Source organism: Balaenoptera borealis (genome assembly GCF_965194805.1).
Source record: "Balaenoptera borealis genome assembly, chromosome: X".
Classification (NCBI taxonomy): domain Eukaryota; kingdom Metazoa; phylum Chordata; class Mammalia; order Artiodactyla; family Balaenopteridae; genus Balaenoptera; species Balaenoptera borealis.
Genome location: NC_138881.1, coordinates 40,715,160 through 40,741,328, shown reverse-complemented (window position 1 = coordinate 40,741,328; position 26,169 = coordinate 40,715,160). Strand labels below are relative to the sequence as shown.

The 26,169-nt window shown below is 38.2% G+C and overlaps 2 long non-coding RNA genes across 3 annotated transcripts in view; one reads left to right on the top strand and one right to left on the bottom strand.

Moving 5' to 3' along the window:
• Positions 1-25,667, top strand: part of LOC309621177 — a 147,348-nt gene extending 121,681 nt beyond the window's left edge. For both annotated transcript variants that reach the window (XR_014239784.1, XR_014239785.1), the window contains one exon: positions 15,538-25,667. This is a non-coding gene — a long non-coding RNA (uncharacterized lncRNA). The remainder of the gene's footprint in view (positions 1-15,537) is intronic.
• The window catches only part of LOC309621214, a 632,915-nt gene that overhangs the window by 293,842 nt on the left and 312,904 nt on the right, over positions 1-26,169 (bottom strand). The gene's annotated exons all lie outside the window — the stretch shown is intronic.

Sequence of the window (26,169 nt, the reverse complement as noted above, 5' to 3'; positions counted from 1 at the left end):
AGTGGAATTGCTGGATCATATGGTAGTTCTATTTTTAGTTTTTTGAGAAAACTCCATACTGTTTTCCACAGTTGCTGCACCAATTTACATTCCCACGAACACTGTACTAGGGTTCCCTTTTCTCCACATCCTCGCCAACATTTGTTATTTGTGTTCCTTTTGATGATAGCTATTCTAACAGTTGTGAGGTGATATCTCATTGTTGTTTTAACTTGCATTTTTCTGATAATTAACGATGCTGAGTATTTTTTTCATGTTCCTATTAGCCATCTGTATGTCTTCTTTGGAAAAATGGCTATTCAGGTTTTCTGCCCCATTTTTTAATCAGGTTGTTTGTTTTTTTGATGTTGAGTTGTATGAGCTGCGTATATATTTTAGATATTAACCCCTTATTGGTCATATCATTTGCAAATATTTTCTCCCATTCAGTAAGTTGTTTTTTCATTTTGTGGATGGTTTCCTTTGCTGTGCAAAAGCTTTCTAGATTAATTAGGTCCCGTTTGTTTATTTTTGCTTTTATTTCCTTTGCTTTAGGGGATAGATCCAAAAAAATATTGCTACAATTTATGTCAAAGAGTGTTCTGCCTATGTTTTCTTCTAGGAATTTTATGGTTTCTGGTCTTACCTTTAGTTCTTTAAGCCACTTTGAGTTTATTTTTGTATATAGCATTAGAGAATGTTCTAATTTCATTCTTTTACATGTAGCTGTTCAGTTTTCCCAGCACCACTTATTGAAGAGACTGTCTTTTCTCCATTGTATATTCTTGCCTCTTTTGTTGTAGTTTAATTGACTTAAGAGCGTGGGTTTATTTCTGGGCTCTCTATTCTATTCCATTGATCTATATGTCTGTTTTTGTGCAGGTATTATACTGTTTTGATTACTGTAGCTTTGTAGTATAGTCTGAAATCAGGGAGTGTGATACTTCCAGCTCTGTTCTTTCTCAAGATTGTTTTGGCTATCCGGGGTCTTTTGTGTTTCCATACAAATTTTTAAATTATTTGTTCTATTTCTGTGAAAAATGCCCTCAGTATTTTGAAAGTGATTACACTGAATTTTAGATTGCCTTGGGTAGTATGGTCATTTTACAATATTAATTCTTCCAACCATGAAAATGATGTATATTTCCATCAGTTTGTGTTGTCTTCAATTTCTTTCATCAGTGTCTAATAGTTTTCCTAGTACAGGTCTTTTACCTACTTAGGTAGGTTTATCCCTAAGTATTTTATTCTTTTTGATGTGATTGTTTTCTTATTTTCTTTCTGATAGTTTATTGTTGGTATATAGAAATGCAACGGATTCCTGTGTATTAATTTTGTATCCTGAAACTTTACCAAATCTATTGATGAGCTCTAGTAGTATTCTGGTAGTGTCTTTAGCATTTTCTACATATAGTATCGTTATCTGCAAACAGTAACAGTTTTACTCCTTCCTTACCAATTTGGATTCTTTTTATTTCCTTTAATTGACTGATTTCTGTGGCTAGGATGTCCAGTACTATGTTGAATAAAAGTGGAGAGAGTGGGCATTCTCATCTTGTTCCTGATCTTAGAGGAAATGCTTTCAGCTTTTGACCATTGAGCATGATGTTAACTGTGGGTTTGTCATATATGGCCTTTATTATGTTGAGGTAGGTTCCCTCTATGCCCACTTTCTGGAGAGTTTTTTATCACGAATGGATGTTGAATTTTGTCAAACCTTTTTCTGCTTTGTGGATATTGAAAAATCCTTGCATCCCTGGCGTAAATCTTACTTGATCATGGTGTATGATTCTTTTCATATATTGTTGGATTCAGTTTGATAATATTATGTTGAGGATTTTTGTATCTATGTTCATCAGTGATATTGGCCTGTAATTTTCTTTTTTTGTAATATCTCCATCTGATTTTGGTATCAAGGTGATTCTGGCCTTGTAGAATGAGTTCAGAAACATTCTTTCCTCTGCAATTTTTTGGAATAGGTTGAGAAGGATAGGTATTAACTCTTCTATAAATGTTTGGTAAAATTCACCTGTGAAGCCATCTGGCCCTGGACTTTTGTTTGTTGAGAGTTTTAAAAAAATTATTAATGATTCAAATTCATTACTGGTAATCGTTCTGTTCATATTTTCTTTTTATTTTTTCTTTTTAACATCTTTATTGGAGTATAATTGCTTTACAATGGTGTGTTTGTTTCTGCTTTATAACAAAGTGAATCAGTGAAACATATAAATATATCCCCATATCTCTTCCCTCTTGCGTCTCCCTCCCTCCCACCGTCCCTATCCCACCCCTCTAGGTGGTCACAAAACACGGAGCTGATCTCCCTGTGGTATGTGGCTGCTTCCCACTAGCTATCTATTTTACATTTGGTAGTGTATATATGTCCATGCCGCTCTCTCTTTGTCCCAGCTTACCCTTCTGCTTCCCCGTGTCTTCAAGTCGATTTTCTAGTAGGTCTGCGTCTGTATTCCCATCTTGCCCCTAGGTACTTCAGAACCTTTTTTTTTTTTTTTTTTACATTCCATATATATGTGTTGGCATACAGTATTTGTTTTTCTCTTTCTAACTTACTTCACTCTGTAGGACAGACTCTAGCTCCATCCACCTCACTACAAATAACACAATTTCGTTTCTTTTTATGGCTAATATTCCATTGTATATATGTGCCACATCTTCTTTATCCATTCATCTGTTGATGGACACTTAGGTTGCTACCATGTCCTGGCTATTGCAAATACAGCTGCAATAAACATTGTGGTACATGACTCTTTTGAATTATGGTTTTCTCAGGGTATATGCCCAGTAGTGGGATTGCTGGGTCTTATGGTAGTTCTATTTTTAGTTTTTTAAGGAACCTCCATACTGTTCTCCATAGTGGCTGTATCAATTTACATTCCCACCAACAGTGCAAGAGTGTTCCCTTTTCTCCACACCCTCTCCAGCATTTATTGTTTGTAGATTTTTTGATGATGGCCATTCTGACCGGTGTGAGATGATACCTCATTGTAGTTTTTGTTTTTTTTTTTAAACATCTTTATTGAAGTATAATTGCCTTACAATAGTGTGTTAGCTTCTGCTTTATAACAAAGTGAATCAGTTATACATATACAATATGTTCCCATTTCTCATTGTAGTTTTGATTTGCATTTCTCTAATGATTAATGATGTTGAGCATTCTTTCATGTGTCTGTTGGCAACCTGTATATCTTCTTTGGAGAAATGTCTATTTAGGTCTTCTGCCCATTTTTGGATTGGGTTGTTTGTTTTTTTGTTATTGAGCTGCATGAGCTGCTTGTAAATTTTGGAGATTAAGCCTTTGTCAGTTGCTTCATTTGCACATATTTTCTCCCATTCTGAGGGTTGTCATTTCATCTTGTTTATGGCTTCCTTTGCTGTGCAAAAGCTTTTAAGTTTCATTAGGTCCCATTTGTTTATTTTTGTTTTTATTTCCATTTCTCTAGGAGGTGGGTCAAAAAGGATCTTGCTGTGATTTATATCATAGAGTGTTCTGCCTATGTTTTTCTGTAAGAGTTTGATGGTGTCTGGCCTTACATTTAAGTCTTTAATCCATTTTGAGTTTATTTTTGTGTAGGGTGTTAGGGAGTGTTTTAATTTCATTCTTTTACATGTAGCTGTCCAGTTTTCCCAGCACCACTTATTGAAGAGGCTGTCTTTTCTCCATTGTATATTCTTGCATCCTTTATCAAAGATAAGGTAACCATATGTGCGTGAGTTTATCTCTGGGCTTTCTATCCTGTTCCATGGATCTATATTTCTGTTTTTGTGCCAGTACCATACTGTCTTGATTACTGTAGCTTTGTAGCATAGTCTGAATTCAGGGAGCCTGATTCCTCCAGCTCCGTTTTTCTTTCTCAAGATTGCTTTGGCTATTCGGGGTCTTTTGTGTTTCCATACAAATTGTGAAATTCTTTGTTCTAGTTCTGTGAAAAATGCCTTTGGTAGTTTAATAGGGATTGCATTGAATCTGTAGATTGCTTTGGGTAGTATAGTCATTTTCAAAATGTTGATTCTTCCAATCCAAGAACATGATATATCTCTTCATCAATTTGTATCATCTTTAATTTCTTTCATAAGTGTCTTATAATTTTCTGCATACAGGTCTTTTGTCCCCTTAGGTAGGTTTATTCCTAGGTATTTTATTCTTTTTGTTGCAATGGTAAATGGGAGTGTTTTCTTAATTTCACTTTCAGATTTTTCATCATTAGTGTATAGGAATGCAAGAGATTTCTGTGCATTAATTTTGTATCCTGCTCCTTTACCAAATTCATTGATTAGCTCTAGTAGTTTTCTTGTAGCATCTTTAGGATTCTCTGTGTATAGTATCATGTCATCTGCAAACAATGACAGCTTTACTTCTTTTTTTCCAATTTGGATTCCTTTTATTTCTCTTTCTTCTCTGACTGCTGTGGCTAAAACTTCCAAAACTATGTTGAATAATAGTGGTGAGAGTGGACAAACTTGTCTTTTTCCTGATCTTAGTGGAAATGGTTTCAGTTTTTCAACAGTGAGGATGATGTTGGCTGTGGGTTTGTCATATATGGCCATTATTATGTTGGGGTAAGTTACCTCTATGCCTACTTTCTCGATGGTTTTTATCATAAATGCGTGTTGAATTTTGTCGAAAGCTTTCTCTGCATTGATTGAGATGATCATATGGTTTTTGTCCTTCAATTTGTTTATATGGTGGATCACACTGATTGATTTTCGTATACTGAAGAATCCTTGCCTTCCTGGGATAAACCCCACTTGATCATGGTTTATAATCCTTTTAATGTGCTGTTGGACTCTGTTTGCTAGTATTTTGTTGAGGATTTTTGCATCTATGTTCATCAGTGATATTGGCCTGTAGTTTTATTTCCTTGTGACATCTATGTCTGGTTTTGGTATCAGGGTGATGGTGGCCCCATAGAATGAGTTTGCGAGTGTTCCTCCCTCTGCTATATTTTGGAAGAGTTTGAGAAAGATAGGTGTTAGCTCTTCTCTAAATGTTTGATAGAATTCGCCTGTGAAACCATCTGGTCCTGGGTTTTGTTTGTTGGAAGATTTTTAATCACAGTCTCAATTTCAGTTCTTGTGATTGGTCTGTTCATATTTTCTGTTTCTTGCTAGTTCAGTCTCGGAGGGTTGTGCATTTCTAAGAATTTGTCCATTTCTTCCAGGTTGTCCATTTTATCGGCATATAGTTGCTTGTAGTAATCTCTCATGATCCTTTGTATTTCTGCAGTGTCAGTTGTTACTTCTCCTTTTTCATTTCTAACTCTATTGATGTGAGTCTTCTCCCTTTTTTTCTTGATGAGTCTGGCTAATGGTTTATCAATTTTGTTAATCTTCTCAAAGAACCAGCTTTTAGTTTTACTGATCTTTGCTATCATTTCCTTCATTTCTTTTTCAGTTATTTGTGATCTGATCTTTATGATTTCCTTCCTTCTGCTAACTTTGGGGTTCTTTTGTTCTTCTTTCTCTAATTGCTTTAGGTGTAAGGTTAGGTTGTTTTTTTGAGATGTTTCTTGTTTCTTAAGGTAGGATTGTATTGATATAAACTTCCCTCTTAGAACTGCTTTTGCTGAATCCCGTAGGTTTTGGGTCTTCGTGTTTTCATTGTCATTTGTTTCTAGGTATTATCTGATTTCCTCTTTGATTTCTTCAGTGATCTCTTGGTTATTAAGTAGTGTAATGTTTAGCCTCCATGTGTTTGTATTTTTTACACATTTTTTCCTGTAATTGATATCTAGTCTCATAGCGTTATGGTCAGAAAAGATACTTGATACAATTTCAATTTTCTTAAATTTACCAAGGCTTGATTTGTGACCCAAGACATGATCTATCCTGAAGAATGTTCCATGAGCACTAGAGAAGAAAATGTATTCTGTTGTTTTTGGATGGAATGTCCTATAAATATCAATTAAGTCTATCTTGTTTAATGTAACATTTAAAGCTTGTGTTTCCTTATTTATTTTCAGTTTGGATGATCTGTCCATTGGTGAAAGTGGGGTGTTAAAGTCCCCTACTATGATTGTGTTACTGTCGATTTCCCCTTTTATGGCTGTTAGTGTTTGCCTTATGTATTGAGGTGCTCCTATGTTGGTGCATAAGTATTTACAATCCTTATATCTTCTTGGATTGATCCTTTGATCATTATGCAGTGTCGTTCTTTGTCTCTTGTAATAGTTCTTTGTTTTAAAGTCTATTTTGTCTGATATGAGAATTGCTACTCCAGCTTTCTTTTGATTTCCAATTGCATGGAATATCTTTTTCCATCCCCTCACTTTTAGTCTGTATGTGTCCCTAGGTCTGAAGTGAGTCTCTTGTACACAGCATATATATATAGGTCTTGTTTTTGTATTCATTCAGCCAGTCTATGTGTTTTGTTTGGAGCATTTAATCCATTTACATTTAAGGTAATTATCGATATGTATGTTCCTATTACCATTTTCTTAATTGTTTTGGGTTTGTTATTGTAGGTCTTTTCCTTCTCTTGTGTTTCCTGCCTAGAGAAGTTCCTTTAGCATTTGTTGTAAAGCTGGTTTGGTGGTGCTGACTTCTCTTAGCTTTTGCTTGTCTGTAAAGGTTTTAATTTCTCTGTCAAATCTGAATGAGATCCTTGTTGGGTAGAGTAATCTTGGTTGTAGGTTTTCCTCTTTCATCACTTTAAATATGTCCTGCCACTCTCTTCTGGCTTGCAGTATTTCTGCTGAAAGATCAGCTGTTAACCTTATGGGGATTCCCTTGTATGTTATTTGTTGTTTTTCCCTTGCTGCTTTTAATATTTTTTCTTTGTATTTAATTTTTGATAGTTTGATTAATATGTGCCTTGGTGTGTCTCTCCTTGGATTTATCCTGTATGCGACTCTCTGTGCTTCCTGGACTTGATTGACTACTTCCTTTCCCATATTAGGGAAGTTTTCAACTATAATCTCTTCAAATATTTTCTCAATCCCTTTCTTTTTCTCTTCTTCTTCTGGGACGCCTATAATTCGAATGTTGGTGCCTTTAATGTTGTCCCAGAGGTCTCTGAGACTGTCCTCAATTCTTTTCATTCTTTTTTCTTTATTCTGCTCTGCAGGAGTTATTTCCACTATTTTATCTTCCAGGTCACTTCTCCGTTCTTCTGCCTCAGTTATTCTGCTATTTATCCCTTCTAGAGAATTTTTAATTTCATTTATCGTGTTGTTCATCATTGTTTGCTTGCTCCTTAGTTCTTCTAGGTCCTTGTTAAACGTTTCTTGTATTTTCTCCATTCTATTTCAAAAATTTTGGATCACCTTTACTATCATTATTCTGAATTCTTTTTCAGGTAGACTGCCTATATCCTCTTCATTTGTTAGGTCTGGTGGGTTTTTAACTTGCTCCTTCATCTGCTGTGTGTTTCTCTGTGTTCTCATTTTCGTTAAGTTACTGTGTTTGGGGTCTCCTTTTCACAGGCTGCAGGTTCATAGTTCCCATTGTTTTTGGTGTCTGCCCCCAGTGGCTGAGGTTGGTTTAGTGGTTTGTGTAGGCTTCCTGGTGGAGAGGACTAGTGCCTGTGTTCTGGTGGATGAGGCTGGATCTTGTCTTTCTGGTGGGCAGGTCCATGTCTGGTGGTGTGTTCTGGGGTGTCTGTGACCTTATTATGATTTTAGGCAGCCTCTCTGCTAATGGGTGGGGTGGTGTTCCTGTCTTGCGAGTTATTTGGCATAGAGTGTCCAGCACTGTAGCTTGCTGGTCGTTGAATGGAGCTGGGTCTTGGTTTTGAGATGGAGATCTCTGGGAGATTTTCGCCTTTTGATATTACATGGAGCTGGGAGGTCTCTGTTGGACCGCGTCCTGAACTTGGCTCTCCTACCTCAGAGGCACAGCCCTGATGCCTGGCTGGAGCACCAAGAGCCGGTCATCCACACAGCTTAGAATAAAAGGGAGAAAAAAAGAAGGAAAGAAAGAAAAAGGTAAAATAATATAAAATGAAATAAAATAAAGTTTTTAAAATAAAAAATAAAACATAATTATTAAAATAATTAAAAAGTAATTAAAAGAAAGAAAGAAGAGAGCATCCAAACCAAAAAAACAAATCCACCAATGATAACAAATGTTAAAACTTGTACTTAAAAAAAGGGAAAGAAAAGAAAAAACGGAAAGACAGAACCCTAGGACAAATGCTAAAAGCAAAGCTATACAGACAAAATCACACACAGAAGCATACACATACCCACTCACAAAAAGAGAAAAAGGGAAAAAAATGTATATATCATTGCTCCCAAAGTCCACTTCCTCAATTTGGGGTGATTCGTTGTCTATTCAGGTATTCCACATATGCAGGGTACATCATATTGACTGTGGATATTTAATCAGCTGCTCCTCAGGCTGCTGGGAGAGATTTACCTTTCTCTTCTTTGTTTGCACAGCTCCCGGGGTTCAGCTATGGATTTGACCCCACCTCTGCCTGTAGGTCACCTGATGGTGTCTGTTCTTCGCTCAGACAGGATGGGGTTAAAGGAGCAGCTGATTCGGGGGCCCTGGCTCACTCAGGCAGGGGGATTGAGGGATATGAATGCGGGGCGAGCCTGTGACAGCAGAGGCCAGCATGACATTGCACCAGCCTGAGGTGTGCCATGTGTTCTCCCGGGGAAGTTGTCCCTGGATCACGGGACCCTGGCAGTGGCAGGCTGCACAGGCTCCTGGGAGGGGAGGTGTGGATAGTGACCTGTGCTTGCACAGAGGCTTCTTGGTGGCTGCAGCAGCAGACTTAGCATCTCATGCCCGTCTCTAGGGTCTGCGTTGATAACCACGGCTCATGCCCTTCTCTGGAGCTCATTTAGGCAGCGCTCTTAATCCCCTCTCCTCACACACCAGGAATCAAAGAGGCAAGAAAATGTCTCTTGCCTCTTCGGCAGCTCCAGGCTTTTTCCCGGACTCCCTCCCGGCTAGCTGTGGTGCACTAGCCCCCTTCAGGCTGTGTTCATGCAGCCAACCTCAGTCCTCTCCCTCAGATCTGACCTCCGAAATCCGAGCCTCAGCTCCCAGCCCCCACCTGTCCCGGCAGGTGAGCAGACAAGCCTCTTGGGCTGGTGAGTGTTGGTCGGCACCTATCCTCTGTGTGGGAGTCTCTCCGCTTTGCCCTCAGTACCCCTGTTCCTGTGCTCTCCTCCATGGCTCCGAAGCATACCCCCGCCACCCACAGTGTCCGCCTGCCAAGGGCCTTCCTAGTGTGTGGAAACCTTTCCTCCTTCACAGCTCCCTCCCACGCATGCAGGTCCTGTCCTTATTCTTTTGACTCTGTTGTTTCCTTTTTCTTTTGCCCTACCCAGGTATGTGGGGAGTTTCTTGCCTTTTGGGAGGTCTGAGGTCTTCTGCCAGCGTTCAGTAGGTGTTCTGTAGGAGTTGTTCCACATTTAGATGTATTTCTGATGTATTTGTGGGGAGGAAGGTGATCTCCATGTCTTACTCTTCCGCCATCTTGAAGCTCCCCTCGTTCATATTTTCTATTTCTTCCTGGTTCAATCTTGGGAGATTGTACATTTCTAGGAATTTGTTCATTTCTTCTAGGTCATTCATTTTATTGGCATATAGCTGTTCATAGTAGTGTCTTATGATCCTTTGTATTTCTGTTGTATTGGTTGTAACTTCTCCCTTTTCATTTCTGATTTTATTGAATTGGGCCCACTTTCTTTTTTTTCCTGATGCATCTTGCTAAAGGTTTATCAATTTTGTTTGTCTTTTCAAAGAACCATCTCTTAATTTCATTGATTTTTTCTGCTGTTTTTTAGTCTCTATTTTATTTACTTCTACTTGATATTTACTGTTTCTTTCCTTCTACTAACTCTGGGTTTTGTTTGTTCTTCTTTTTCTATTTCCTTTATGTGTTAGGTTAGTTTGTTTATCTGAGATTTTTCTTGTTTCCTGAGGTAAACTTCCCTCTTGGGACTGCTTTTTCTGCGTCCCATAGATTTTGGATCGCTGTGTATTTATCTTCATTTCTCTCCAGGTGTTTTTTAATTTCCCCTTTGATTTCTTCAGTGATCCATTGCTTGTTTAGTAGCATATTGTTTAGACTCCACATGTTTGTGTTTTTTGCACTTTTTTTCTTGTAGTTGATTTCTAATCTCATAACATTGTAGTTGAAAAGGATGCTTGGTATTATTTCAGTCTTCTTAAGTTTACTGAGACTTGTTTTGTGGCCTAGCATGTGATCTATCCTGGAAGATGTTCCATGTGCACTTGAAAAGAAGGTGTATTGTGCTGCTTTCAGATGGAATGTTCTGTATATATATCTATTAAGTCTATCTGATCTAATGTGTCATTTAAGACCAGTGTTTCCTTACTGATTTTTTGTATGGAGGATCTGTCCATTGATGTAAGTGGGGGGTGTCAAAGTCCCCTATTATTATTGTGTTATTGTCAATTTTTCCTTTTACATCCATTAATATTTGCTTTATGTATTTAGGTGCTCCTATGTTGGGTGCATAGATATTTACACTTGTTATATATTTTCTTGGATTGATCCCTTGATCATTATGTAATGCCCTTCCTCATCTCTTATAACAGTCTTTATTTTAAAGTCTTTTTTGTCTGATATATGTATTGCTACCCAGGCTTTCTTTTGATTTCCATTTGCATGGAATGCCTGTTTCCATCCCCTCACTTAAAGTCTGTGTGTGTCTTTAGATCTGAAATGAGTATCTTGTAAGCAGCATACATACAAGTCTTGTTTTTATATCCTTCAGCCACTCTGTGTCTTTTGATTGGAGCATTTAGTCCATTTACATTTAAGGTAATTGTTGGTATGTATGTTCTTATTGCCATCCTGTTAATTGTTTGAGGGTGGTTTTGTAGGGTTTTTTGCTTCTTTCCTCTTCTTTTGTTCTATTCTCTTGTGATTTGATGACTGTCTTTAGTGTTCTGTTTGGATTCCTTTTCGTTTTTGTGTGTGCATCTACTATAGGTTTTTGGTTTGTGGCTACCATGAAGTTTTTATATAGCAATCTCTCTATATATGTGATTATTTTAAATTGCTGATCTCTTAATTTCAAATGCATTTTAACAACCCTGAATTCACATTCTCTTCCCTTATATTTACTCTTTTTGATATCATATTTTACATCTAATTATTTTTGTGTGTATCCCTTAATTGCATATTGTGGATGTAGATGCTTTTACTACTTTTGTCTTTTAACCTTCCTATTAGCTGTGTGTGTGGATGATTTCCTACCTTTACTGTATGTTAGGCTACTGACTTCTTGAAAGCAAGGCCTGGGTCTTTCCCACCCGTATATCTTCAATAATGCCAAGCACAACTTTGCACATATCAGACTTCAATAAACGTTGATTCAAATTGACCATCCCAATTTTGATCAACCTTTTCTTCTTGATCTGCCCCAATATAAAATTATTTCTGATAATCAGTCTGATTTTTGTTCTGATTATCATTCAAGAAAAGAAAGCAAATAAAAAAATACTGAGATCTCTTAGAGAATTCCTGAAAACTATCCTTTGTTTCTAGCCACACTGTTTCTCATAGGCAAATACCATCCTTCATCTGGTATCTATGTCTGTGGTCAGGCTTCTAGGAGCAGCCCAAGGAAGGCCAAATACTTAGTGGGTACTGGATAGAGCCACTGGAAGACTCGAAATCAAAACTTTCCACAACTGGCTTTTCAAAAAACGCAAAGGAATGGAGCCTCAATATCGTAAAGGGCTATGAGCCCTGTGTGGGAAAACACCATACAAAAACAATGGAAGAAAAAATAGCTAGCATAACATTGCCAAACCACATACATACCTCTGTCCCCCTACCCCAGCCTGAAGTGACTATAGATTACAGTGAAGCCATTAGGAAAATTGCTCTAATTCCAATTATATTCTACTTGATTCCACTGCTGCCTCATACTCCATCTGCCCTCACCAAAAAAGTGTGTCAATATATTCACTGCTAATTCTGAGGCAGTCTTTGTCCTTTAGATGTGTTTGTAGACCCCCCTCCACTCTGGTGACCCCTGCTCATTCCAAGATGAGGCAGTTTCAGATGAGTTCAAATACTTTGCCCACCAAATTAAATTGGATATTGATGCAATTTTAATTTCTCCCTTTTTCCATCCCTACTTGTGATTTGGGGAATTAGCCAGGCTTCTCAATCTGCTTGTCTATAAAATTGAGCTATCCATTCACACAAAAGAGAATATCTGTGAAAAACATTGAGATTTTTTTTTTCAGAGATGACCCAGCTTGAGTCAGATTTTTATACCTCACCCATTCCCAGAAGCTGAGAGATGGGTAGCTTCTTCCACCCTAAGGTTCTCTCTGGGACAGAAACAGCCCACCTTTCATTTTCCTTCTAGCTTATTCTTGTCTCACTGCTGATGTTGTACTTTGCTATGTAATTTTTTTGGTTTTTCTTTGTTGTTAGCAGTTGGATGTTTAATTTTTTAAATGTAGTGGGTTATTTGCATTTGAATTAAAAACTTTAAAATCAACGAATGAATGGCCATCCATGTGAACTGTTTATCATAAATCATTGATTCAAAGCAAAACAATTATCTATAGAAACTCCATACTTCTACCATATAATTGCTGTATTTTTAATAGCTTCATTGAGGTATAATTCACATAAAATATGCTGCACATATTTAAGGTATACAATTTGATAAATTTTTACATATGTGTATAGCTATGAAAACATCTTCACAATCAAGATAATGAACATATCCATCACCTCCGAAACTTTCCTCATGACCTTTTGTAATCTCTCCTTCCCACTCCTTATAGCCCTGCCCATCCCCACACCCATCTCCAGACTGGTAGGAACAGGCACTATTCACTATTCCTGGCTCTGTGTGACAACTGGACACTGTTCCTTCTAAATCTTTGGGGTGGTTCTCTCCCCAGCCTTGTGTAGTTTCCTCACACACATACTGATCAGTACTCTGCTGAATACTTAAGGGGGGCCCTCTGCAGCTCTTCTGAGTTTTTTCTCTATGTACTTCTCTTATCTCTACACTGTGAACTCCAGTTGCCTTGATATCCCTGAACTCTCAGCTCCATATCTTCAACTCAAGGGTTCTTCTGCTGCGCCTCCAAGTTCCTCCTCCCTGTACTGTGACCTGGATACCTTCTCCAGGTAGTAAGTAGGAGTGATTATGGAGCTTACTTCCTTTGTTTCCTCTCAGGGATCACTGTCCTTATTTGCCTGCTGTCCAATGTCTTAAAAACCATTGTTTCATATATTTTGTCCAATTTCTTAGTTGTTTAAGATGGGAGGATAAATTTTCTCCCTGTTCTCCATCTTGGCTACAAGAGGAAGTTCCTCATAGTGCTTTTGTTTGCTGTAAAATATTTAAAGGGCAATAAAATTTCTGCTAATAAACTGTAGGAAAATGTTTTTCATGAACTCAGTAAGCAGATTTGGAAGGTAAATCTAATTTCCCAACTCCTTAAATACAAGGGCATGGGACTATTAGGAAGGTAAATATTCATTATAACTGCATTTGAAGGAAAATGGGTGAAATGAATAAAATTTAGAAGTGAGTAAATAAGGAGACATGATTTCCAATTTCTTTTCCCTTTTCTCCATTTTCTTACACTGCCTTCTCTCCAATGTCTGCCCACTCTCCTCAATTTAAACTTTACCACCCAACCCATCCATGTATCCATTAATCCACTTATCAAATGCTACTGAGTGCCAGGGATAAAATGAATTATAAGACAGGGAACCTCTTGCAAGGTGCTCATATATGATGGATGAGAGTTCTCTTGTCATATAGGTGTGAATAAAATGCTGAGGCAATGTGGAGGGTGGAGTCATTAACTTGGGGTGGGGTTGAGGAACAGATCAAGGAAGGCCTCTCCTGGAAGGATACATTTGAAATGGGTATTGAAGAATAAGTAGCATTTAGCTAGGTGGAGATGGGATGGAGGAGGCATTTGAGAGAGAGGAAGTGAGCCAAGGTAAGTGTGGCAAAAAGATCAGTCCTCTTTGTAGAGTGGTGAAAAACTGCCTATGGCTGGAGTCTAGGGGATGGAGGTGTGACTTGGCAGGGAATTAGGCTGCAGAAGTGGTTGGGGCCAGGCTAAGGAGAACTGTGAGTGCCAAGTCAAGGAATCTGGATTTTAATCTTCCAGCAACCTGAAATTTTGGAGCAAGGAGTGGCATGATCACATGTGGGTCCTGGACTCTCTAGGAGAGGAAAGAAGCAAGAGGGTTCTTCAGGAGGCTGCTGAAGCCATCCAAGAAAGGATATGTGGACTAATCTGAGAGACGTTTCTGCAAGAGAACCTACAGTGTACGGTGACGAGTTGCACACCAAGAATGAATGAGAGGGAGACTTGAGGATAAATGCCTCTAGGTTTTCCAATTGGAAAGAATTGGCAAATGTCATGTCATTAACTAAGATGGAGACAGAAGGCAGAATAAGCTTAAATTATCTTTTAGTCTCACTGAGTTTGGAGTCTTTATGAGCCATTCAGGTGGATAATTATAGCAGCCAATTAGATCCCAAGAGAGATGCTTGAGAGTCAATAGTTGTGGTTAGAATGATCAAAATTGGTTTTGTCATAGTATATAAAATGAGAAGGAAATTAATATGTTACTCTTGCTTTCTCAAAAACCTTAATGAAGAATATTGTACTTCAAATTTCTATCAAACAAAGATATTCATGCAGGCCAATTTCTTAGTATCCCAGTGTAAGAGATAAAATTCTGCCACAATATCCTCTCAGTGAGCAAAGGGATTTAAGGTATTCTAATCGTCCCTCATGAATTCTAGAATTTTATGTGGTGTAATAATGTTCTTTAGTGAAAATGAAAGTATCAGACACTAGGCATATATTGTCATAGACTTTCTAAGCAGTGACCATTGGAAGAGAAAAGTAAGAGGGGTAGCTATAAGAGATTCTTAGGAGTCAGTGCTGAGCCCTTTTTCAAAGAGTTGCTATTTTAAGGTCAGTTCTGATTTAAATATTCCTGGTACTGAATAAACAGAGGAACTTGGGTCAGCCTGAGTCAGCCTCACACCCTCAAATGACTTCATCAACCAAGACACATTCTAACTTGGCCATTTTATGAGCCTATAAAAGTGAGACCTACTTGAGGAAGAAGTGATTTGGTTTGACCTTCAAGCAGTGGAAAAGAAAACACTTGCCACTTCAGGAGGGCTTCCTCAGAGGAGGCTCTCCTCAGACAGTAGGAATCACTGGCATTTCTCAGGCTCTTGAAATGTCAGAAATATTGGCTACGACATTTGTATTCATGAGGACTACTTGTTTGAGCATTATTGGTGGACAACTTTGTTAGTGCCAGTTAGTCCAAAGCTCTTACCAAATTCTTTCCTTCCTTAACTCTCCTGGTCCAGGGTAAGCAGTGTCACAAATCATAAGGAGGCTCCTGGAAACTTCTTCTCCAAGGCTACAAGATATGGGCAGAGAGAATGAAGAACCCAGGTTTCCTGGATCCTAATCCAGTCCCCCAAACATGGCATGGTCCTATTCCTCTATTCCAAAATCAGACATCCCATGGCATGATCACTCAGTTTTCAGACCGAGACAAGATTTGTTGTTTTTTGTGTCTTTCAGGGAAGTAGACAACATCAAGAAACTTCTTGCTCCTCAAGTGCCATCTAGTATGAGTAATTCTCAAATACACCAGAGATTACAAAATAGCTAGGATTTGCAATCACACCGTTTAAAAGTTTTCTCCTTCATGTTATTGGAAGTTGTGTCAGCGGAAATAAAGAAATGCAATCATAAACTCTCTTCAGGAACCTCTAGACCTGCAAACATAATCCTGAGAGGAGATAGTGTTGTCACTTATTCCAGAATAATTGGAAGGTCCTTGAGAAGGTAGAAGTTGATCTTCAGAGAGCTTAGAAATTTTTGGTAAGTGGAGCCTGTTTCTGGAATCCAGGGCTTTCTGTCTGCTGGGAAGAGAGTGCTTAAAAACGATGGTGAATGGGCAGCTATAGGCCACACCTATAGATGTCCAGTGGGAGAAATGGAGAAACTGGCCTTTTGTTGTCCAGGGCCATCCACAATGAACTTTGAAGGAAGTGCACAGAATGCTCAAATGGAGTAAAAGCCATGAGCCATTTGTATCCAAAATAAGCTCTAGGTAATGATGAGTCATCTTAAGGATGTGGTGCAAAAGGTTAGGGGCAAGGAGTTCACACTCAAAAGGCCACCACCCTTGTTCCAAACTGCTACTGATCTCTGAACTTCTACCACCACTCACTCCCTAGCCACCCTCTTCTTGGAATTTATGGAAGAAAAACAGGTGCTACCACCAGGACGTGAATTAATTAACCAAACTGGTTCCCTGGTTATTATCTGGGTCATTGGTTGGTAAAGGAGAAGGTAAGGAGCCCCAAATAAAACTCCGTCTCCTTTGCAGTTTTGCTTACTTATTATATCGCTGTCTTGGGGGATTCCTGATTACCCCAGAAGTGAGAATACCTTATAATATGCTACTTTTTCTGGTCATTTTATTAGGTATTCTATGTTCCAGGTTTTGTGCTAAGCATTTTATGAATATGATTCTTACAAAAGATCCTGAGATGTGGGTAGTATATCTATTTTATAGATGAGGAAACTAGGAGTCCCTGAGGTTAAGTGACTTAACCAATGTCACTGAGACTCAAACCTGGGTCTGTGTAACTGCACTGTCCTATTCTGCCTAGACTTCTGTTATATCTCTAACGAGTCATAATGATATTTTTCTCCATACTTAATCAGAAAACTATGGCTTCTCTTCAAATAACTTTTAAATGGTTTTCCACTAAATAGTGTTTAGGGTTTATACTCATTCATTCTCACTATTTAATTCAGTGTCCCTCAGGGCCAACTTGTGTCCCATTTGCCTGGACAAACTTTGCTGCAGCCAAACTAAAATACTTCATGTTCTCACATACCCCCAATATTTTCCAATGTATATTCTTTTTCAAGAGCAGAAAAATGGGGACAGTGTGTAGAAAGAACTGCATGGTGTCCATCTTCTGCTCATTGTTGGGACAGGCAGAAGCTGAAGACATTGTTTTAAGGAGGGCTGTGTCAGATATGAGACATTCAACATATCTTCGTGTCTATGTAGTTGGCCCTGGGAATCAAAAGACCATTCTCTCCATTTCTCCATAGAATTAGTAAGGCTTCAGTCCCAGGAGTCAAAGGGACCATGATGCCATCATGGATTCCACTATAGCAGCTTTGGGTGCACAGGAGATAAATCACTGGGAGGTATACCATACTCACAGAAGGGGTGGTGGCTCTGCAGAGTGGGCATGACTGGGGTATTGCCCCTTTCAAAACATCAGATAAAGACCAGACTGGAAGAATAAGAGAAGACAGTGCATGAGCACATGCAAAACACCCCTTAAGGTCCTGGGAGTAACTGAAATGACTTGGGAGAGAGATAGTTCTGGGCCTGAAGCCCAACATTATCCAGAGATATCAAAGAAATATGAGTTATCCCCATTCGGTGACCTCACCCTCATTTGGACCAACCAACTGGTGGGGCTTGGATAAGATTGAGTTCTATAGTTCATTCATTTGGGAGACATGTATTAAATACCTAAGATGTGCCAGACCCTGTGCAAAGCTCTGAGGATCCAAAGACAAATAAGACCCAGTCCTTGCCCTCTGAGGATTTACATCACGATAGCAAGTCTACTCCTTATCTCCGCAAGAGATTTTGTCCTGGAAATGTCTTAGACTCTTGCCCCAAGATTGCTACCAGTGGCCACACAGGTTGTATTCTTCTCAGAGAGTATGATGTGAATGGCAACCCCTTGTGTTACAAATTGAACAACCTCACTTGGTAGCCCTGTTTGCCCACATATTCTGCACCTAAAAAACCTTCCCCTGCAACTCTGCCTTCCAACTCCTTCCAGATGCATCTCTGATCTGAACTCCTTTCTCTATCCTCACAATCCCCTCCTGCCCACAAACCCCAAGGTGTTCCATTTTCCTCAGACCTTCTTTGGTATATTCTGTCTATAATGTAACCTGAAAATTAAACAAAGCCTGCATGCACCATCTCTTGTTCAATGTTTTCTTTTACTATTATTTTAGCCCGGTGCTCTTATTCAGCTTTTGGCCAGCCTGAATCTTATCTTCTTGCATGATTTTCAGCTGTAAGGGTAGGAACTGTGTCCTATCCATCTTTGTATCTCCCTACAGGGCTTGCACATAATTGAAATTCAATAGAACAAAAGAAGAAAGTACTGTTTAAGATGAGAGACCTTTTAAAGAGTGAAAGATGCCAGTTGAAATAGAGTGTCTGTGACAAAAATCTTCAGTCAGTAAGTTTTTCAAATTCTTTCACTTGTTGACTCTCAAATATTTATGCTAATATGGGGGAAAATATTTATGCTAATGACAACCAGGAAAAGCACAGATGTTGGAAATTTACCAAACTGAAGGCTAATTCTAGCCAACTAATTCTTTTCACCAAACTTTCTGCAAGAACATCTAACAAGAAGAGGGGCAGGCATCATTGACCCCTTGCAACTCTCCCCTGAGGGAGTCAACCTCTTTCTTTCCCGGGTTCAAACCGTTAGTGGGAGGTCCAAAGTATGGTGATCTGAGGGTACAGGAGGAAGATGGAAAAGGAAAGGGAAAAAGCAAAAGATCTGAAAATTAAAGAAAACGTATAATTGTTGATATAGAGCTTGGATTTAGAAACTTAGAAGATATCAGCTAAGGTCATTTCCATTTAATTACTTAAGTAATTTTATTCTTATAAAGAACAATTGCTTTTTTCAAGGAAAGAAAGAGAGAGAGAGAAACAAAGAAAGGAAGAAAAAGAGGGAAAGAGAGAGTGAAGGAAGGAGGGAGGGGGAGAGAGAGCACAAGTGAGCAGAACAGTAGGGGAAGAGGTGGAATCTCCAAACAGACCACTGCTTGCCTTTTTGTTATTCTATTGAAGTTCAATGTACTTTAATTGACACAAGAGTCTGGAATGCTCTGAAACTCTGACTAAGGGGACGGCCTCCCTGGGTAATTTAAACTTCCGTTCTCATTCATAACCTCAACCACAAGGTTAAACTGGCACCCCGTTCTTTTCAAATTTCATGAGTAAAAAATGCACTGAAAACGATTACTCTAGTTAGAATGAGTGATATTTCCTCCAGATCTACTTTCTGACAAATAGTACGTCCTAAACCAGGTAGCTGACTAAGTCCTTAGTCACAGAAACAGAAGTTTTTCATCTGAAGTCAGTGTTTTCCCCCTCTGAGTTGGCCAGGTTGCCCCATCTGCTCTGGGACAAGGGAGTGCCATGAGTAGATTAGAAAGCTAACCTCAGGGGAGTGAGATACTCAGAGGAAAACCCCAGCATCCTGTGGTCTCTGATTGTAGCACCACACAAGGACATTAGGAAAGAAAATGCAAATAGTTTGACATAGACTAAGAATTAGTAGGTTCTGTGGTCTGATACTAGGGAGTCTGGGAAGACCCTAATATCACCTCCCCCCACAGGATTGTGGCCTTCTGAGGTAAGGTTCTAATCCCTCCTCAAAGGTCAACTGATTAAGGCCCCAAAGTGTTGTTAGTCACATCTTCATGTGAATGCATAACTTGAAATAAAGTTTGAAGAGAAGGAGAGAGAGAGCAAGAAGAACAACGCAGGTTAGGGGGTACATGTCAGGCCCCAAGGCAGAACCTTGGAGAGCTGGGTGCCTTTGAGAAAGTTCTTTTGCTTCTCTGAGGATCTTGACAGTTGATCTAACTTGATGATCTTACCACTCTCTCCCCTTCCTTCCTCCCTTTCTTCCATTCTCTGTCTTTCCTTCCCTGCTTATCTACAAGTATTTTTTGAGCCCCTACTCTGGCTTTGTTCTATGGCACTGGTAATATAACTGTAAATAAAATAGGCTAAGTCTCCATCCCACTTAACTTACATTCTGGTGGGGGAAACGTAACAAGCAAATAGTAGATGTATAATACAGATAGCCCTCACTTTGCATTGTTCCGATTTACATGAATTTCAAACACCATGATTTAGTTAACAGTAGTCACCCAATAACACAGTTCAAATTTCAGTCATCACCATATATTAATTATGAGTAATTGCATAGAATACAAATTTCACCGCTAGCTCTCCAGTCCACAAATCACTATGTAAATGAGAGATGCATGCTATGGTATGATCAGTGACCAATCACATCCCTTTACAAAGTGAATCAGTGACTAGTCACTGCTCATCTGTTGCTCAGTTCACACGAGGATAGCAAAGCATGCAGTTGTATTGCCTCCTTGTCTTCCAGTGACAGAGAGACGTTGCAGGGAAAATAATTTAACTTTTATAGATACATGTATATGTAAAATATATATATACACATTTGAATAAAAAAAAGTTTATGTGATAACAAAAGAAAACCACTACTACTGTTGTATAATGCTCTAGGTCACCCTGATTCTCTTGAGTGGAAATGTGAAAAATTGCTTTTTACCACCAAACACAACTTCGCCCAATGGACCATGGAGTTATTTCAACATTTAAAGCCTAGTAGATGGACTTTATAACAGGTTATTGATGACACAACTGGAGAGAGAGAGGGATACAATTTCATGCAATTTCTTTAGCTAAGTTTTGAAAAAAATATGTCATGCAATTGAAAATATTCAAGCATATAGCAAGTAGTATGCACACAGCAGGTCAGGAAATTTTACTGCACTGTGTAAGTAACTTTACAGGTTTGTAATAGAAAGTAAACGAAGTTATAGAATAAATAGCTGACTCTGGGATTGTGGACACAGTGCTGCTGTTTGAGAGGCTCTAGCTTTGCAGCCAGAGGACCTTAGAAAGGCAACTTTATGGGCTTAAATGAAAAAAGTGAGCATGACTCATGATGAAAAGGAGGAAGAAGTCCCAGAGGAAGGCACACCAGCAAAAAAAGTTAACATTAAAGGAACTCTTAGAGATTTTTCGTGACATTGAGAACACAAAGGACAAAATGTTGGAAGCTGGTCCAAACTTAGAAAGGAATATGGCTGTTCAGCAAGGAATAAAAATAATGTTCTCTCCATGTCATGAGTTTTACAATGAGAAGAAAGAGGCAAGCACTGCTCAAATTACTCTTCATAAGTTTTTTTAATTGGCAAAATATACACAACATAAAATTTGCCATTTTAACCACTTTTAAATGTACAGTTGTGTCATTAAATATATTCACATTGTTGTACAACCATCACCACTATCCACGTCCAGAACTTTTTCATCATCCCATACTGAAAATCTGTACTCATTAAACACTAACTCTCTGTTCACCTTTTTTTTTTTTTAAACATCTTTATTGGAGTATAATTGCTTTACAATAGTGTGCTAGTCTCTGCTTCATAACAAAGTGAATCAGCTATACATATACATATATCCCCATATTTCCTCCCTCTTGCGTCTCCCTCCCACCCTCCTTATCCCACCCCTCTAGGTGGTCACAAAGCACTGAGCTGATCTCCCGGTGCTATGTGGCTGCTTTCCACTAGCTATCAATTTTACATTTGGTAATATATATAAGTCCATGCCACACTCACACTTTGTCCCAGCTTACCCTTCCCCCTCCCCATGTCCTCAAGTCCATTCTCTACGTCTGCACTGCTTATTGAATAGGCTGTCTGCTCTCCATTGTATATTCTTGCCTGCTTTATCAAAAATAAGGTGACCATATGTGTGTGGGTTTATCTCTGGACTTTCTATCCTGTTCCATTGATCTATATTTCTGTTTTTGTGCCAATACCATACTCTCTTGATCACTGTAGCTTTGTAGTATAGTCTGAAGACTGGGAGCCTGATTCCTCCAGCTCCATTTTTTGTTCTCAAGATTGCTTTGGCTATTCGGGGTCTTTTGTGTTTCCATACAAATTGTGAAATTTTTTGTTCTAGTTCTGTGAAAAATGCCATTGGTAATTTGATAGGGATTGCATTGAATCTGTAGATTGCTTTGGATAGTATAGTCATTTTCACAATATTGATTCTTCCAATCCAAGAACATGATATAACTCTCCATCTGTTTGTATCATCTTTAATTTCTTTCATCAATGTCTTATAGTTTTCTGCATACAGATCTTTTGTCTCTAGGATTCTCTATGTATAGTATCATGTCATCTGCAAACTGTGACAGGTTTACTTCTTTTCTGATTTGGATTCCTTTTATTTCTTTTTCTTCCCTGATTAGTGTGGCTAAAACTTCCAAAACTATGTTGAATAATAGTGGTGAGAATGGACAACCTTGTCTTGTTCCTGATCTTAGTGGAAATGGTTTCATTTATCACCATTGAGGACGATGTTGGCTGTGGGTTTGTCATATATGGCCTTTATTATGTTGAGGTAAGTTCCCTCTATGCCTACTTTCTGGAGGGTTTTTATCATAAATGGGTGTTGAATTTTGTCAAAAGTTTTTCTGCATCTATTGAGATGATCATGTGGTTTTTCTCCTTCAATTTGTTAATATGGTGTATCACATGGATTATTTGCGTATATTGAAGAATCCTTGCATTCCTGGGATAAATCCCACTTGATCATGGTGTATAATCCTTTTAATGTGCTGTTGGACTCTGTTTGCTAGTATTTTGTTGAGGATTTTTGCATCTATGTTCATCAGTGATATTGGCCTGTAGTTTTATTTCTTTGTGACATCTTTGTCTGTTTTTGGTATCAGGGTGATGGTGGCCTTGTAGAATGAGTTGGGGAGTGTTCCTCCCTCTGCTATATTTTGGAAGAGTTTGAGAAGGATAGGTGTTAGCTCTTCTCTAAATGTTTGATAGAATTCGCCTGTGAAGCCATCTGCTCCTGCGCTTTTGTTTGTTGGAAGATTTTTAGTCACAGTCTTAATTTCAGTGCTTGTGATTGGGCTGTTTATATTTTCTATTTCTTCTTGGTTCAGTCTCGGAAGATTGTACTTTTCTGAGAATTTGTCCATTTCTTCCAGGTTGTCCATTTTATTGGCATATAGTTGCTTGTAGTAATCTCTCATGATCCTTTGTATTTTTGCAGTGTTAGTTGTTACTTCTCTTTTTTCATTTCTAATTCTATTGATTTGAGTCTTCTCCCTTTTTTCTTGATGAGTCTGGCTAATGGTTTAGCAGTTTTGTTCATCTTCTCAAAGAACATGCTTTTAGTTTTAGTGATGTTTGCTATCGTTTCCTTCATATTTTTTTCATTTATTTCTGATCTGATCTTTATGATTTCTTTCCTTCTGCTAACTTTGGGGGTTTTTTGTTATTTCTCTAATTGCTGTAGGTGTAAGCTTAGGTTGTTTATTTGAGATATTTCTTATTTCTTGAGGGAGGATTGTATTGCTATAAACTTCCCTCTTAAAACTGCTTTTGCTGCAACCCATAGGTTTTGGGTGGTTGTGTTTTCATTGTCATTTGTGTCTAGGTATTTTTTGATTTCCTCTTTGATTTCTTCAGTGATCTCTTGTTTATTAAGTAGTGTATTGTATAGCCTCCATGTGTTTGTATTTTTTACAGAATTTTTCCTGTAACTGATATCTAGTCTCATAGCGTTGTGGTCGGAAAAGATACTTGAAATGATTTCAGTTTTCTTAAATTTACCAAGGCTTGATTTGTGACCCAAGATATGATCTATCCTGGAGAATGTTCCATGAGCACTTGAGAATAAAGTGTATTCTGTTGTTTTTGGATGGAATGTCCTATAAATATCAATTAAGTCCATCTTGTTTAATGTATCATTCAAAGCTTGTGTTTCCTTATTTATTTTCATTTTGGATGATCTGTCCATTGGTGAAAGTGGGGTGTTAAAGTCCCCTACTATGATTGTGTTACTGTTGATTTCCCCTTTTATGGCTATTAGCATTTGCCTTAAGTATTGTGGTGGTCCTATGTTGGGTGCATAAATATTTACAATTGTTATATCTTCTTCTTGGATTGATCCCTTGATCATTATGTAGTGTCCTTCTTTGTCTCTTGTAATAGTCTTTATTTTAAAGTCTATTTTGTCTGATATGAGAATTGCTACTCCAGCTTTTTTTAAATTTCCATTTGCATGGAATATCTTTTTCCATCCCCTCACTTTTAGTCTGTATGTGTCCCTAGGTCTGAAGTGGGTCTCTTGTAGATGACATATATATGGGTCTTGTTTTTGTGTCCATTCAGGCAGTCTATGTCTTTTGTTTGGAGAATTTAATCCATTTACATTTAAGGTAATTATCGATATGTATGTTCGTATTACCATTTTCTTAATTGTTTTGGGTTTGTTATTGTAGGTCTTTTCCTTCTCTTGTGTTTCCTGACTAGAGAAGTTCCTTTACCATTTGTTGTAAACTGATTTGGTGGTGCTGAATTCTCTTAGCTTTTGCTTGTCTGTAAAGGTTTTAATTTCTCTGTCAAATCTGAATGAGATCCTTGCTGGGTAGAGTAATCTTGGTTTTGGTTTTTCCCTTTCTGCATTTTAAATATGTCCTGCCACTCCCTTCTGGCTTGCAGAGTTTCTGCTGAAAGATCAGCTGTTAACCTTATGGAGATTTCCTTGTATGTTATTTGTTGTTTTTCCCTTGCTGCTTTTAATATTTTTTCTTTGTATTTAATTTTTGATAGTTTGATTAATATGTGTCTTGGTGTGTTTCTCCTTGGATTTATCCTGTATGGGACTCTCTGCACTTCCTGGACTTGATTAATTATTTCCTTTCCCATGTTAGGGAAGTTTTCAACTATAATCTCTTCAAATATTTTCTCATTTCCTTTCTTTTTCTCTTCTTCTTCTGGGACCCCTATAATTCGAATTTTGGTGCATTTAATGTTTTCCCAGGAGTCTCTGAGACTGTCCTCAATTCTTTTCATTCTTTTTTCTTTTTTCTGCTCTGCAGTAGTTATTTCCACTATTTTACCTTCCAGATCACTTATCCATTCTTCTGCCTCAGTTATTCTGCTATTGATTCCTTTTAGAGTATTTTAAATTTGAGTTATTGTGTTGTTCATCATTGTTTGTTTGCTTTTTAGTTCTTCTAGGTCCTTTTTAAACCTTTCTTGTATTTTTTCCATTGTATTTCCAAGATTTTGGATCATCTTTAGTAACAGTGCTCTGAATTCTTTTTCAGGTAGACTGCCTCTTTCCTCTTCATTTGTTTGGTCTGGTGGGTTTTTACCTTGCTCCTTCATCTGCTGTGTTTCTCTGTCTTCTCATTTTGCTTAACTTACTGTGTTTGGGGTCTGCTTTTCACAGGCTGCCAGTTTGTCGTTCCCATTGTTTTTGGTGTCTGCCCCCAGTGGGTAAGTTTGGTTCAGTGGGTTGTGTAGGTTTCCTGGTGGAGGGGACTAGTGCCTGTGTTCTGGCGGATGACGCTGGATCTTGTCTTTCTGGTGGGCAGGTCCACTTCTGGTGGTGTGTTTTGGGGTGTCTCTGACCTTATTATGATTTTAGGCAGCTTCTCTGCTAATGGATGGGGTTGTGTTCCTGTCTTGCTACTTGTTTGTCATAGGGTGTCCAGCACTGTAGCTTGCTGGCTGTTGAGTGGAGCAGGGTCTTAGCGTTGAGATGGAGATCTCTGGGAGAGCTTTTGCCGTTTGATATTACATGAAGCCAGGAGGTCTCTGGTGCACCAATGTCCAGAACTCAGCTCTCCCACCTCAACAGCACAAGCCTGACACCTGCCGGAGCACCAAGACACTGTCAGCCACACAGCTCAGAAGAAAAGGGAGAAAGAAAGAAAGAAAGAAAGAAAGAAAGAAAGAAAGAAAGAAAGAAAAGAAAAGAAGTTATTAAAATAAAAAATAATTATTAAAATTAAAAAATTTAAAAGTAATAAAAAAAAGAAAGACAGAAAGAAGAGAGCAACCAAACCAAAATTGAATATTGGTGTGCAAATATCTATTACTTGTTATCCACCAATGATAACAAGTGCTAAAAACTATACTAAAAAAACCCCATAACAACAACATAAAAAGAACCAAAAAAAAAAAAAAAAAAAGACGGACAGACAGAACCCTAGGACAAATGGTAAATGCAAAGGTATACAGACAAAATCACACAAAGAAACATACACATACACTCTCACAAAAAGAGAAAAAGGAAAAAAATATAATTATGTATATTAAAAAAAAAAGAAGAGAGCAACAAAATCAATAAACAAATCTACCAATGATAATAAACTCCAAATACTAAACTAAGATAAACATAAAACCGAAACAAATTAGATGCAGAAAGCAAACCCCAAGTCTACCGTTTCTCCGAAAGTCCACTTCCTCAATTTTGGGATG